The following is a 13,942-nucleotide window of genomic DNA, read 5'->3' as shown; positions in this document are numbered from 1 at the left end:
AATCAGCATGAGACAGGGAAATACCTGGGATGCCAGATGACCCTCCCAGTAGTTTATGGTTTTGGGAAACCATGTAGTTCAGCACGTACACCCCTCTTGGCTTAAACCAATCAGTTCAAACGAATATCCCCTTTGTACTGACCAATCACCCCTACCCAACTTGTTCCCGCCAGTGAATGTGCTAATCATGTTTTAGAGTTGTTATTTGATTTTCCCCGCAGTGTGTGATGATTTGCTAAAAGAGGCTATGATGTATGTGAAGTCCCTGCCCTCTCCAAAGAATGTATAAAACTGCTGCAAACCCTGAGCTCGGGGCCTCTCAGCGTCACCAGTTGCTGTGTGTGTGTGTGGAGGACCGAGCTAGCTCGCAATAAACACCTCTTAGCTGCTTACATCGATCTTGGGTCTCTGGTGGTCTTTGGGGGTCCTGAGTTCGAGCATAACATAAGAAGCCACATATGATTTTAGGAAAAGCAAGTAACAAACTCAGGGTCATATTTTCAGGACTTAATCTGTCAGCACTATAAAAACTAAGAATAGCAAGAGGTTAGAGGCAAGAAAAGCAGAAAGGAAGTTGCCAGGTAAGGAGTAAAAGGGATCTTAAATGCAATGCAGATGGGAGGGCAGATGGAAGGACAGACCAACAGCATTTGACCACGATTTAATCCTAGGGAGAAAATCGAGTAAGAAATATAGAGAACAATGGACTAGTACTTGAGCCCCCAGGGGAGTCCCAACAGCCCTGAGGAAGGAGGGTTAGGCTTACAAGGTAACATGGTGATTTCAGGTCAGGATGTAGCACACTTGAAGTGCCCATATGACCAATGGAAAACAGAGGGTCAGAGGTGAAGAGATGGAGCACTTCCACTCTTCCCTCCCCATCCTCCAGTATAATGCAAAATGGAAAACTATCAAAATAGAATAGATTTATGAGTCTTATATATGACAAATTAATGTCTTTAGTACGAACACACACATACACACACATACAAAATCACACCTTGGAGATAATGTCAAAAAAGTCTAAATTTGGGCTGGGGTTGTGGCTCAGTGGCAGAGTGCTTGCCTTGCACATGTGGGGCACTGGGTTCAATCCTCCAGCACTAAATAAATAAATAAAGATATTTTTTTAAAAAGTCTAAATTTGGAGAACTTTTTCCTTTTTTTTTCCCCCTTTTTTATTGTTTTTAAATTTGCAGGACTTTTTGAAGAAGTTCTTAGCCAATTCTCAAAGTAGTTAAGTATAAAAGCCATCATCAATAGAGATTAGGGCTGTGAGGAGCAAGAAGAAATCAAAGAAAAAGGAATGCTGTTTTATGACTAGGCAAAGAAAAAAATTCATGTATTATGTAAGTGGTTCAGCTGTAAGTATTCAAAACAATTGGGAATAGGCTTAAGAGAAATTGACCTTTTTGTCAAACTGTTTACATTTATTATTTTTATTTATGTGAGATTACTTTTATTTTAACACATATTTATAATGTTGTGTATAAAAGGTTCCTGAAAAGTATCTGTTGAAGATTTTTCCACTAAATAGTAATCCTATAGATGCAAGATGAAAAATAAGAAATGCCATCATCAAATACAGTAGTTTAATACTGCAAATGTCAACCTATTAAAGGCTCACAGTTCACTTGGAATACAAAGAATTCTGAACAGTCTACTATTTATCAAGCTTACACTATATGAGGCTCATAGTGAACCCCTCAGAGTATTTCACCTGATCCCTACAACAATCCATTTCCACAGGCTATATGACTATCTCCATTTTTCAGATCAGGAAATTGAGGCTTAGAGAAGTTAAGCAAATTGCCCAGATCCCAACATGATTAAATTGATGTGAAATTATTATTTTTTTTTCTGAACACCAGTTAACTGAAAAAGCAAACACACTTTGGAAATGCTTCCAAGGGTAAATTGATGTTCTTAATCCAAAGACACTCACTTCCATTTCTCTGTACTTGACCCCTCATCCCAAACAGGAGGTAGCCTAGAAAGAGTATAAAATGCAAGGAAGACTAGTACTTCAAATCCTTAAAACCTAAATTCTCAAAGGTTGGAATAAATGTCAACTTGAACTCCCCTTCTCTGCTATCCTATTGTAGGTTTAAACTATTTCTGAATAGTTTTGTAGAGGCTTACCACTTTGAATGCACCCCAGTTTAGCAATTAGAATAGTAATATATATTTAAGTGGGTCCATATTTGCATTTTCCTAGCAAACAGAGCACATAAAAATAATTGCCTTTGCTGAAAACAACTAGATCCAACTTTCAAAGAGGAAATTAATGAATTCTCTCTTTGTAGACAAAATATAGGAAGTCCAAGCAAGATACGCAAATCCACAATTTAATTTGCAGCCAAGTGATTAGATAATAATAAAATGTGCCCTAAGTCACCACTCTAGAACCCAGCCAAAACTTCCAGCTAGCAAATGATTCTATAATTATTCTAGAGGAAAGAGTGGATGTTTGTATATATGCTAATAGTGTTACCGCTGTTGGCTGTTGACCGGTGACAAGTCCTTGCTTCCCCAATGTTGAAGAATAACACCAGAGAAGCATGCAAGGTCAGAGTGGAAATTAGAAGTTTATTAAAGGACAGCAGAAAAGACTTCTCCTGGAGGAATAAGGGGACCCAAGAGGTGGAATCCGTGGAAGTGCAGTTGTTTCCCCTTTTTATAATTCTTTCAGTGAAGGAACTAGGTTGGAAGGCATAAGCAAATTTATTTATTTATTTGTTTATTTATTTATTTAGTGCTGAGGATTGAACCCAGTGGGTGGGACACAGGTAAGAAGTAATCTGGGCTGGAAGGACTTCATTAACATTCCTTTGGGATGGGCTATCTTCAAATCTGCTGGGGAAGTCATTAACATTTCTTTGGGATGGACTTTGGGCCTAGGGCTTTTCTGGGACTTCATTAACATTCCATGAGTTGTCTTGCATTTCCCAGAATTCATTCTCAACATGGTCTCCATTTTAGATTTCACTGGATATTAGACCCGATTTACCTAACTACACTGACTACCTAATTTTAAATTTGGCTTCAATAGCACAATAGAAAATAGATCCCTTGTCAAAAAGAGATTTCTAACAAATCAGAAAAGTATATGGGATCCCCATGATGAAAGGAGATACAAAGAAAATGTATTTTTTTCAAAATTGTCAGTTTCTTAGAACAGCTGCTCAGCACACAGTAACACCTGGGAATACAGACTATTCAGCTTTTAATCTCTATCTGCTTATTTTCTCTGAATCTATCAAAATAATACTTTGTTTTGTATTGTAGAAGATTAGCTTTTTGAGGTTTAAGAATATTACAACTTGGATGTCAAACATCTCATTAAAGTGGAAAGTTTTACTTATTTCCAAACAACAGAATAACTTTCAAAATTGGAACCTGATATTTTGTTAAGAAACTGTTGTGTTATATTTTAAAAACAAAGTAATAAATGTGTGTGTATTTTATGGGTGGTATATAATAAAAATGAATTTCATATTTTTCTGAAAGTTTTTTGCACTGTAATTATACAGAATTACATGTACTTACTGTTTGCATAATAGTGAATTTTAAAAATAAAATTGAGTCAAATTGCAGGCTGACATTTTAAAATATGTATTTTATACAAATTTCAAATAGAGTAACATATACTTTTGTATTTATTGAGCTATGGTCCTTTGTATTTGGCACAGAAAATGTATTCATGTGTCATTAAAAAAAATCCCATGAACACTGTTAGTTTTGTAGATATAATAATACTGACTACACTTATTTTAAAGTTTAATTCATATTTCATATTTTTTTGTTTCCTAAGATTTTTTTCCATTCTATTCACATTAAATTGTGTTTAATTCCTTGACTAGATCAACATTTGAGCCTACATTTTGGAATTCAGGGGTTTTAAATTCTAATTATTCTATTTGTGGATCATAGTCATCTTGGATTTTCTTCTCATTCTTTGACTCCAAGACTTGCTTGATTCTCCTTCCTCTATCCTACCTCCTGCTCTTACTTCATGTGATCCTACATCTTAAAGAACATGTGATTCCTGGCTTCTGGTATTATTGTCCTCATTTACCCTTTAATCTATACCCATTAATTATGAAAGGTAGTTTCTTGAGTTTATATTGAAACCACAATAGCCCGAGTCCCTGCAGAGATTCCTAAAAAACCTTAAATTAGAAGATAGCAGTTTAAAGTATTGATTTCAGGACAGTAATGTTGGAAATGAATTCAAGAAAGCCATATAAATATGTATGTTACCTCCAAAGACAAAACAGATCCTTTATACATATTAACAATAGTTTTATTTACAACTTATATCCAATTTACCATCCATTTTTAGATTTTAATCTTCTGTTACTTTAATAAAACATGAAGTATAAAGATATTTTTGCCTGTCTGCAGCAATATAGACTTACACACATCCATACCATATCAGAATCTGTTGGTGGTGGTGGTGGTGGCAGTGGTGTTTTGTCATTTTTGTGCACATGAACCTTTCTTTTATAATTGAAGCAGAATTTGATATATGCATCGGTGATCTCTGGAATGAAATTCTACAGTGTCCCCTACATCACTAGAAAGTTAGTGGATTTAGTGCTAGACTCAATGAGTGAGCATTAGCAAATGCCTGGAATAGAAGATGCAAAGAAGTGACATCTTTCATCTCCCTGTGGAGAATATGAAAGAATACTTCAAAGGGTATTTGAGGACCCTGCTACTTTACAGCTGTTAATAGAAAAGGAGACCTTAAACCTAAATTTCATAGGAATATTGATTAATTTAGGGGCAGTGGAATTTCTGGAATTTGTCTTTTGACGAATGTCCATTTTGCTAGGCCTCAAATAAAACCTATATAACATTAAGAAGTTACAACAAAAAATGAGCTTTCATTCTGAAAAAATGAAGTCTGACACATTAATTATAGATAATTAAAGGTAGTCCCAGGTCCAGTGTTTCATAGCAAGTTTGTAAAAAAAAAAAAAAATCCCCAAAATGTCAATCACAATCACCCTTGTGATCCAACCTGAGGTTATCCAGTATAACATAGGGGCATTAATAAGAAAAAAGAAACCTAAACCAGGATCCATATGCAATGACTTAAATGTTTAATTTAAAGGTCTACAATAAGCTTCTGACTCAACAAAACAATTTATCATTCAAGTTGATGTTGGTTTTGAGAACTTAGGGACTAGGCCACACAAGATAGTAAAGTCAAGAAGAAGCCCATAATAATAACTAACACTTATTGGGGACTATTTGCCATGTACTCAGTAAAGCATTTTATATGTTATTTCAGTTGCTTAATCCTATTTTACCTGTGAATCATAGATCTATTCAGCAATGCAACTTGTATGTAAAGGAACCAGTAATGATTATTTGCCACTTGCTCATCTCCAATGCTTAGGCTTTTGATCAATACACTGTGCTCCTCTTTTTCCAGAAAAACATTATATATATATATATATATATATATATATATATATATATATATATATATATATATATACACACACACACACACACACACACACACACACACACACTTACAAACACATAAGTTGATTATCTAATGTGGTCTGTCATCACATCACAGTTCCTGGCTTTCACTGACAATGTGAGTATGGGGTGCTGTGCTGGATCTTTCCTTATCTCTCCTAGATTCACTTCACTCTGCTTTGTACCTTAATGGGATCCCCTGTCTTCCTGAAAAACAAGGAGGCAGCAAGAAAAGAAGGGTAAGTCATTATCTCTCCTACTTCCTCCCTGCTTGTTAGCAGTTAGCACCTTCTGTCTCCTGAAGGCCTCAAATGTTCAGATTCCAGTGACCACCATTTTTCCTGTCCTTTATTCCTGGGGTGGTAATACCTTATGTGATTATTAATCCCCAAGGCACCATACCACCCATGTTGCTTCACTTACACGATGCCTCCACTTTTGTGAGAAGTCCCTTCATGAAAGCATCCTCGTCTGGCTCCTGCAGGAATACTAGCAGATACAGGTGCCTGATGGAGGGATAGCCAGAACCCTCTTCCCTTTCTGCTTTCCATTTGAGGGACAGCTGTATAGAGACATGATACCAACAGATTTTAATCCTTCTTCATTAAGGATCATGTTGATGCTCTCTCTTCACTGTATCTCCAGGATGTCAAGGTCATTTGAGTTTCCCCAACTGGGCATGGTGGTGCATACCTGTAATCTCAGTGACATGAGTTGCTAAAGCAGGAAGATAGAAAGTTTGAGACCATTCTCTGCAACTTAGCAAGAACCTGTCTCGAAATAAAAAATAGAAAGGGTTGGGGATATAGCTTAGTGGTATAGCACCCCTCGGTTCAATCCCCAGTGCCACACAGAAACACACACACACACACACACACACACACACAGAGAGAGAGAAACAGAAAGGTTGAGGCTACCCCCATTTGTTTATTTATTTATTTAAAAATAGTTTCTCAGCATTTAGTGTGTGTTAGGTATTGTGATATGTGCTGAGGATACAGTCAAAGCAGGATAGATTAGAGCCTTGATCAATGCACCTTATAATTCAGTGGGAAGAGATGGAAAATATATAGACCTGATAATTTGGTAATAGCTCTGAAGAAAATAAATTATGATAGTGGTATAGACGCACATGATGGGTGAAGGAATGCTATTTTTGACATGTGGGTCAGTGAAGGCCTCTTTGAAGAAGTAACCTTTGTATTCTACATTATGAGAAAAAGTAGTCATATGAACAGCTGGAGACAGCATTCCTAGCAAAAGTGACAATAAGTACAAAGACCATGAGGAAATGTGACATTTTTAAGGAATGGAAAGAAGGCTATTATGGCCTGAGCAATATAAGGGATAAGGTAAGAGAAATAGACAGGAGCAAAATCATGTAGGGCTTTTTAATTCTTTATCTCTAAATAAAATTCAAGATTCTCAAATGGAAAGATAGTGAAGTACAGGAAGTCTGTGATTTCTAGTTACTCCATGGCTAGGGATTCAAGCAAGTGGAACACAGTTTCACAGTGAGGTGGTGACAGAGAAGACATCAAAAATCCAATATCAGAATCATAGAGGCACAGAATTTCAGGAACTTTGAACATAGCGCAGGAAAGAATACCTCAAGAATCTAACTATTAATACCAAGGTGCTGGTTCACCACTGAGGGGAAGGATGACCCAGCCAGAAAGAGATGTTGAATCTGCAAAGAAAATTTGGCACAGGGAACCTGTGGAACACAGGGCAATCTGAACTTGAGTGACTCAGAGGCAGCATGGTAAGCTAGTGTGTGAGGGGTGCTCTATGCTTCCTGGCTGGAGAGAGGATAACTGAGAAGAAATGACATCTTGAAGAAGCTGTGCAGTAGCTGTCTGCAGCAGGAGCCCAGGAGCTCACAATGGGCTGGCTGTCCCTACATTCATCTGCCATGAGATCTTGAGTCTGCCTGGCACAGTGCAACTGAGGTGGGCACAAAAGGGATTGCACCCAGGGGAACGCTGGTCAGGTATACAGAAGAGAGTGCGGCTCCCTTCCCTTTGGGTTTGGCAGCTTGTGGAATTAGCTGGAGAGAATACAGAAACTGGGCAGGCAGGCACATTGCTCTCATGTTCAGCTCCTGTGAAGACCACATTTGTGGGAATAAGGGAACACTATCATGAAGCTGGCCACTTTGCCTTAGGAGTGGATTTCTTAGGAGGCCCCCAATATCCAGATACCCAGCAGAGACTGGCATCTGCCTGACAATAGGGTGGGTGAAGCTAGTCTCTTTAGAGCAGATACCTCACAATAAAATTTAAAAGATTGATCAGAAATAAACAGCAGTCACTGAACCTCACATTTTGAACTCTGCATCAGCCCTGCTCTGGGAGTGTATCTACCTAGTTTGCACCGACAAAATTCCAGTGAAAAACCAGCCTCTGTCTCAGAGCAAAGCCTGTCCAAGGAAGGGACATGACCTTAGTCCTTGGAAAGACCCACAGAGCACTCCTAAACACATTCCCACCCTGCTGAGTTGTTTATCTACAAATAACAGGAAAGATCTGCTGCGCCAGGTGTCCCTGACTCAGTAAGGCTAGGTGGGGATCCATAGCAGGCCCCTAGCAGCCACCAATCAGCATGAGACAGGGAAATACCTGGGATGCCAGTGGTTTATGGTGGTTGATAACAAGTTGGGAAACCATGTAGTTCAGCACATACACTCCTCTTGGCTCAAACCAATCAGTTCAAACGAATACCCCTTTTGTACTGACCAATCACCCCTACCCAAGTTGTTCCCACCAGTGAATGTGCTAATCATGTTTTAGAGTTGTTATTTGATTTTCCTGCGGTGCGTAATGATTTGCTAAGGGATGCTATGATGTATGTGAAGTCCCTGCCCTCTCCAAAGAATGTATAAAACTGCTGCAAACCCTGGGCTTGGGGCCTCTCAGCGTCACCAGTTGCTGTGTGTGCATGTGGAGGACCGAGCTAGCTCGCAATAAACACCTCTTTGCTGCTTACATCGATCTTGGGTCTCTGGTGGTCTTTGGGGGTCCCGAATTCGAGCATAACACCAGCTGTCATCACTTCTCATTCTGCTCTTAGTTAAACTAGTGGAAGAGAAGCTGAGAGCTGTTACATCCAGGTTCAGTTTCAGGTCACTCCAGCTGGCAATTTAATGAGCAACTCAAAGAAGGGACAAACAACCTCCAGCCCTGACTCTCTCTAAGGGGTACACAGCCTAAGAAACAGAAGGACTGTATAGCATAGGCACTGAATATCCATTCTTTTTTTTAAAATTTCTTTCATTTGTTTTAATTAGTTATACATGAGAATAGAATGTATTTATGCATTTTGATATACATAAATGGGATATAATTTCTCATTTTTCTGATTGTACATGTTGTAGAATGACATTGGTCATTCAGTCATACATGTACATAAGGTAATCATGTCTGCATCATTCTACTATCCTTCCTATCTCCATATCCCTTCCCCTTGCTTCACTCTCCTCTCCCTGATCTAAAGTAACTCATTGAGAATTAGCATCTGCATATCAGAGAAAACATTTGGCTTTTGGTTTTGGGGGGGAATTGGCTTATTTTGCTTAGCATGATATTCTCCAACTCCATTGAACCACATTCTTGTCAACAGTTTTGACTACATCAGCAGAGATAATACCTTCATTTTCCCTGAAGATTTTTTTCTTCTTTTCTCTTTTTTTTTCCATTCAACATGATTTTGAATATGTGCTTGTGTGTGTTCTGTGACAATTGGTATATATACCTATATAGATACATAGATACATATGTGTGTGTGTATCTTTTTCTTTTATGTTGTTTTGACTTCAGATCTTGTTGTGACTTTAGAGTAGTAGGGTTTTTAAAATTTGTTTTAACTTTTTGTTTTCTTTGACATTTATTTTTGTTTCTTTTATTACCCGTATCCTCTCTTACCCCTTCAATAGCCAAATTTGTTCATATTCTCTTTCTCTCATTATTTCTTTTAATTATTTTTTACTTCTTTTTCTCCAAATCCTCCTTCTTTATACTTTAACTCTGCTTTGCATCAGTTTGTCTTTTGAATATTTTAACTTTGCCTTCCTATTCCATTTTCTTTTTATTATGGTTTAGACATGAAGTGTCTCCCAAAAGCTCTGTTAATTCAGAAATATTCAGAGATGAAATGATTGCATCATGAGAGTTGTAACCTAATCAGTTCTTCTTAGTTTGTATGGGCTGGGTGATAGCTGTAGGCAGATAAAGTATGACTGGTGAGTTGCGGTGTAACTGGGGAGGTTCCCTGGAAGGGTACATCGTCCCTGGGGCCCCTTCATCCCCACCCCTGCCACTTCCTGACCCAACCATGTTCTGAGAAGCTTTCCTTTGCTGAGCTTTTCCTCCATGATATGCTGCCCACCTTGGGCCCAGAGGAATGGAATTGGCTTTCTGTGAACTGAGACTTCCAAATTATGATTCTCAAATAAACTTTTTATCGACTAAGTTGTTCTTGTTTGGTATTATGGTCACAAGCAATGATGAAAAAGCTAACTAAAACAGAAACCAGTACCAGGAGTGAAGACATTACTGTGAAGAACCTAACCGTATGATTCAGAAGCCTCTGGAGCTGGTTTGTGGGAGAAAATTTGAAAAGTTTAGAGATTCAGACTGGAAAATCTTTAAAATGTTGCAAGCATAGCTTAACATGGGATTCTGTAGAGAACTAGGAAAACCAGAATGCTGATAGAAAAGTGAATCACATTCATGAGGTTTCAGAGGGAAATAAGGACTTTACTGGGAATTGGACTACAGGCACTTGTGTTATATTCTGGTAAAGTACTTGGTTATATTTTATCCATGTCCTGAGACTTTTTGTGAGGCCGAATTTTAAAGTAATGGACTGGTGGACGTTGCTGCTGCACCTGGAGGTCTTTCCTCTGGGCAAGGCCTCCACTACCTCCAGGGCTACCTCTGCAATTGCTGCCACTGACACCTGGAGGTTTGTTGGCTGCTGCTTACACTGCTACCACCAATGCCACTGCCTCTGATACCTCTGCTGCCACCCCAAGGTCGCCTAGAGGTCTTCTTTCTGGATGCTGCTGCCCATGTAACTGCAGCTGCCCACTGCTGCCACCAAAGACACTGCTGCCACCAAAGACACCACTGCCCCTGATATCGACACCGTTGCTGCCCCCTGGAGATCACCTGGTGACATTGCCCTCACAGCCACAGTTGCAGCCACCACTGCAGCTATTGCCATAGCTGCTGCTGACACTATTTCACTACCCCTACTGCTGACCCACTACCTGCTTCTACCAACCACCGCCACTACTGCTGCTACCCTCGCCTAGAGATCTGCTGTGGGGGAGACTCCAGGTTTGGAGTCATTTGGGGACACTGTCCAGGGCCTGGGGCCAAGATGCCAGCAGGTTTACCACCACAAGAGCCTCTGTCTAGGGAATGAGCTGGGACCTTCAGGTCCAGTGTGGGGGTTCCTGTGGGTTTGGAGGTGGCTGAGGTCTTCCTGCTGGGAGTGCTGGTGGCTCTTGTCTTGCTGCTGCATCTCAAAGTTGCTCCTTTACATGAATGTATCCTTGATGGTCTCTCTGCAAATAGGAGCAGCAATGAGATCTTGGGACTGCAGTGTGGCTGAGCCTGAGGTATCTGAAGTCCACATCAGTGGGATTGTGACTGGCACTGCCAAGACTGATCTGGGCCTGGTGATACTGAGAGACGTCAGAGACAGGGCGGAGAAACTTAAACGCTGATGGAGACAGTTCGAATTTCCATCGAGATTTATTTTATTTCTCAATTCACAAATATCTCTACCATATTTGGAACAGGGTGTTTTTTATGTATCAGTGTGTGGAGGACAATGCTATATGAATGGTGTTTTGCATTTTTGATTCTTGTGTCTTTAATTTTTTCTCTTTGTTCGTATTCTTACTCTCACTTGTCTGATTCCTTGGATTTTCTTTTCAACTTTTTTCCAACCAACAGCCAATCTCTGTCGACTCATCTTCTACTATTCCTGTGAATTTTTGCTTCTAGCTTCTCTCTTCCTCCCTCATGAACATCATGTACCACACTACTATTCTCTCATCCACCATTTGAAATTGCAAACCATTTTAGCAAATTTTCTGTTTATACTATAGATCATTATTGAACTCATCATTTTGGTTTAATGTGAGAAAGCAGTAGATGCCTTAGTGGGAGCTATTAGTTTTAAGTTTATATATTGTTTGTACTGGGTGCTGTTGATATTGGTCTCACCATTAAAGGCGAGGAACTGGAAACCTTCAGGGACAGTGTAAGTCTATAGGGTAGAATTTATGCTGCCTTAGATCCATAGTTCTAGATGGAAAAACACATGAACAACATGAAAAAACAAGGGAATAAAGTGCCCCCAAAAACCAAGATGCTTCAATGACAGAAGCCACTGATTACATAGTAGAAGAAATGTTCAAGAAGGAGTTCAGAATGTAAATATTTCAATTGACCTGTGAAGTAAAGGATAGTATAAGGAATGAAATCAAAGAAAAAAAATAGAGAAAATGAAAGATCACTTCAATTAAGAGTTAGAGATTGTTGGGGTGGGATGGGGGAAGCAGAAATCCTTGAAATGAAGGAATCAGTAAACCAAATTATAAATTCAATAAAAAGCATCACCAATAGACAAGACCACTTGGAAGACAGACCTCAGGCAATGAAGACAAAATATATAATCTTGAAAGTAGAATTGACCATGCAGGAAAGATGGTAAAAAAAACCATGAACAAACATCCAAGAATTATGGGATAACATAAAAAGCCCAAATTTAACAGTTATCAGAATAGATGAAGGAGCAGAGATACAAACCAAAGGAATACACAATCTTTTCAATGATATAATAGCAGAAAATTTCTCAAACCTAAAAAATAAAATGAAAAAAACAAATACAAGATGCTTAAAGGACCCCAAATGTACAAAATTACAGCAGACCCACACCAAGACACATTATAATGAAATTGACTCATATAAAGAATAAAGATTAAAATCTTAAAGGCTGTGAGAGAAAAAAATCAAATTACTTATGGGGGAAATCAATTCAGATCTCAACTGATTTCTCAACCCAGACTCTCAAAGCTAGGAGGTCTTGGAATAATATATTTAAAGCTCTGAAACAGAACAGATGCCAATCAAGAGTTTTATATCCAGCAAAATTAAGTTTCAGATTTGATAAGCAAAAATTAAAAGAATTCACAACTAGAAAGCGTACACTACAGAATATTCTAATAAAATATTCCATGAGGATGAAGTAGAAAAAGAAAGTAAAAACCAGCAAAGGGAAGATCTACATTAAAGGAATATTCAACCAAAGGAGAAACAAAGTCAAATTAAAAACCAGAAATAAATCAAAATGGCAGGGAATACAAATCATATCTCAAGAATAACCTTGAATGTTAACAGCCTAAACTCATCAATCATAAGACACAGATCAGAAGATTGGACTAAAAAGCAAGACCCAACAATATGCTGTCTCCAAGAGACTCATCTCGTGGACAAAGACATCCACAGATTGAAGGTGAAAAGATGGGAAAAAAACTTATCACTCATAGGGATTGTGTAAACAAGCAGGGGTTTTCATCCTCATCTCAGACACAGTAGTCTCCAAACCAAGGTTAACCAGAAGAGAGAAAAAAAAGGATATTTCATACTTTTTAAGGGAAGTGTATATCAGCAGGACATAAAGATTACAAGACGTCTTCCCTATGGCTACCTCCCTTTGCACCACCCTTCTCTCATCAGTCTTTTTTATTTTTTTAGAAGTTTAAATTCTTTTTTTAAAATTTTTTTTATTAGTTGTTCAAAACATTACAAAGCTCTTGGCATATCATATTTCATACATTTGATTCAAACGGATTATGAACTCCCATATTTACCCCGTATACATATTGAAGATTCACATCGGTTACACATCCACTTTTTTACATACTGCCATACTAGTGTCTGTTGTATTCTGCTGCCTTTCCTATCCTCTACTATCCCTCCTCCCCTCCCCTCCCCTCTACTCCCATCTACTCTCTCTAACCCATCTACTGTAATTCATTTCTCTCTCTTGTTTTTTTTTTCCCCTTTCCCCTCACTTCTTCTTATATGTAATTTTTGTATAACAATGAGGGTCTCCTTCCTTTACCATGCAATTTCCCTTCTCTCTCTCTTTCCCTCTAATCCCCCTCCACCACCCTTCTTGACCCTGCAATGAGCTGAGCAGCTTTCCTCCGCTAGGTACCTCCCCCATGCAGCCCTGCCTCACCTTGTGCACAGGGAATAGTCCATCTATGGACAGAGATTCTGGAACCATGATCTCCAAATAAACTTTCCCTCCTAAGTTGTTCTTTTTGGCATTTTGATCACAGTTACAACAACAACAACAACAACAACAACAAAAACTAAACTCTTTTCTCTTAACAAATTGTCATTTTACTATCTTT

The sequence above is a fragment of the Callospermophilus lateralis genome, chromosome 6, assembly GCF_048772815.1.
Source record: "Callospermophilus lateralis isolate mCalLat2 chromosome 6, mCalLat2.hap1, whole genome shotgun sequence".
Lineage (NCBI taxonomy): Eukaryota > Metazoa > Chordata > Mammalia > Rodentia > Sciuridae > Callospermophilus > Callospermophilus lateralis.
Note: the sequence above shows the minus strand (reverse complement) of the source record.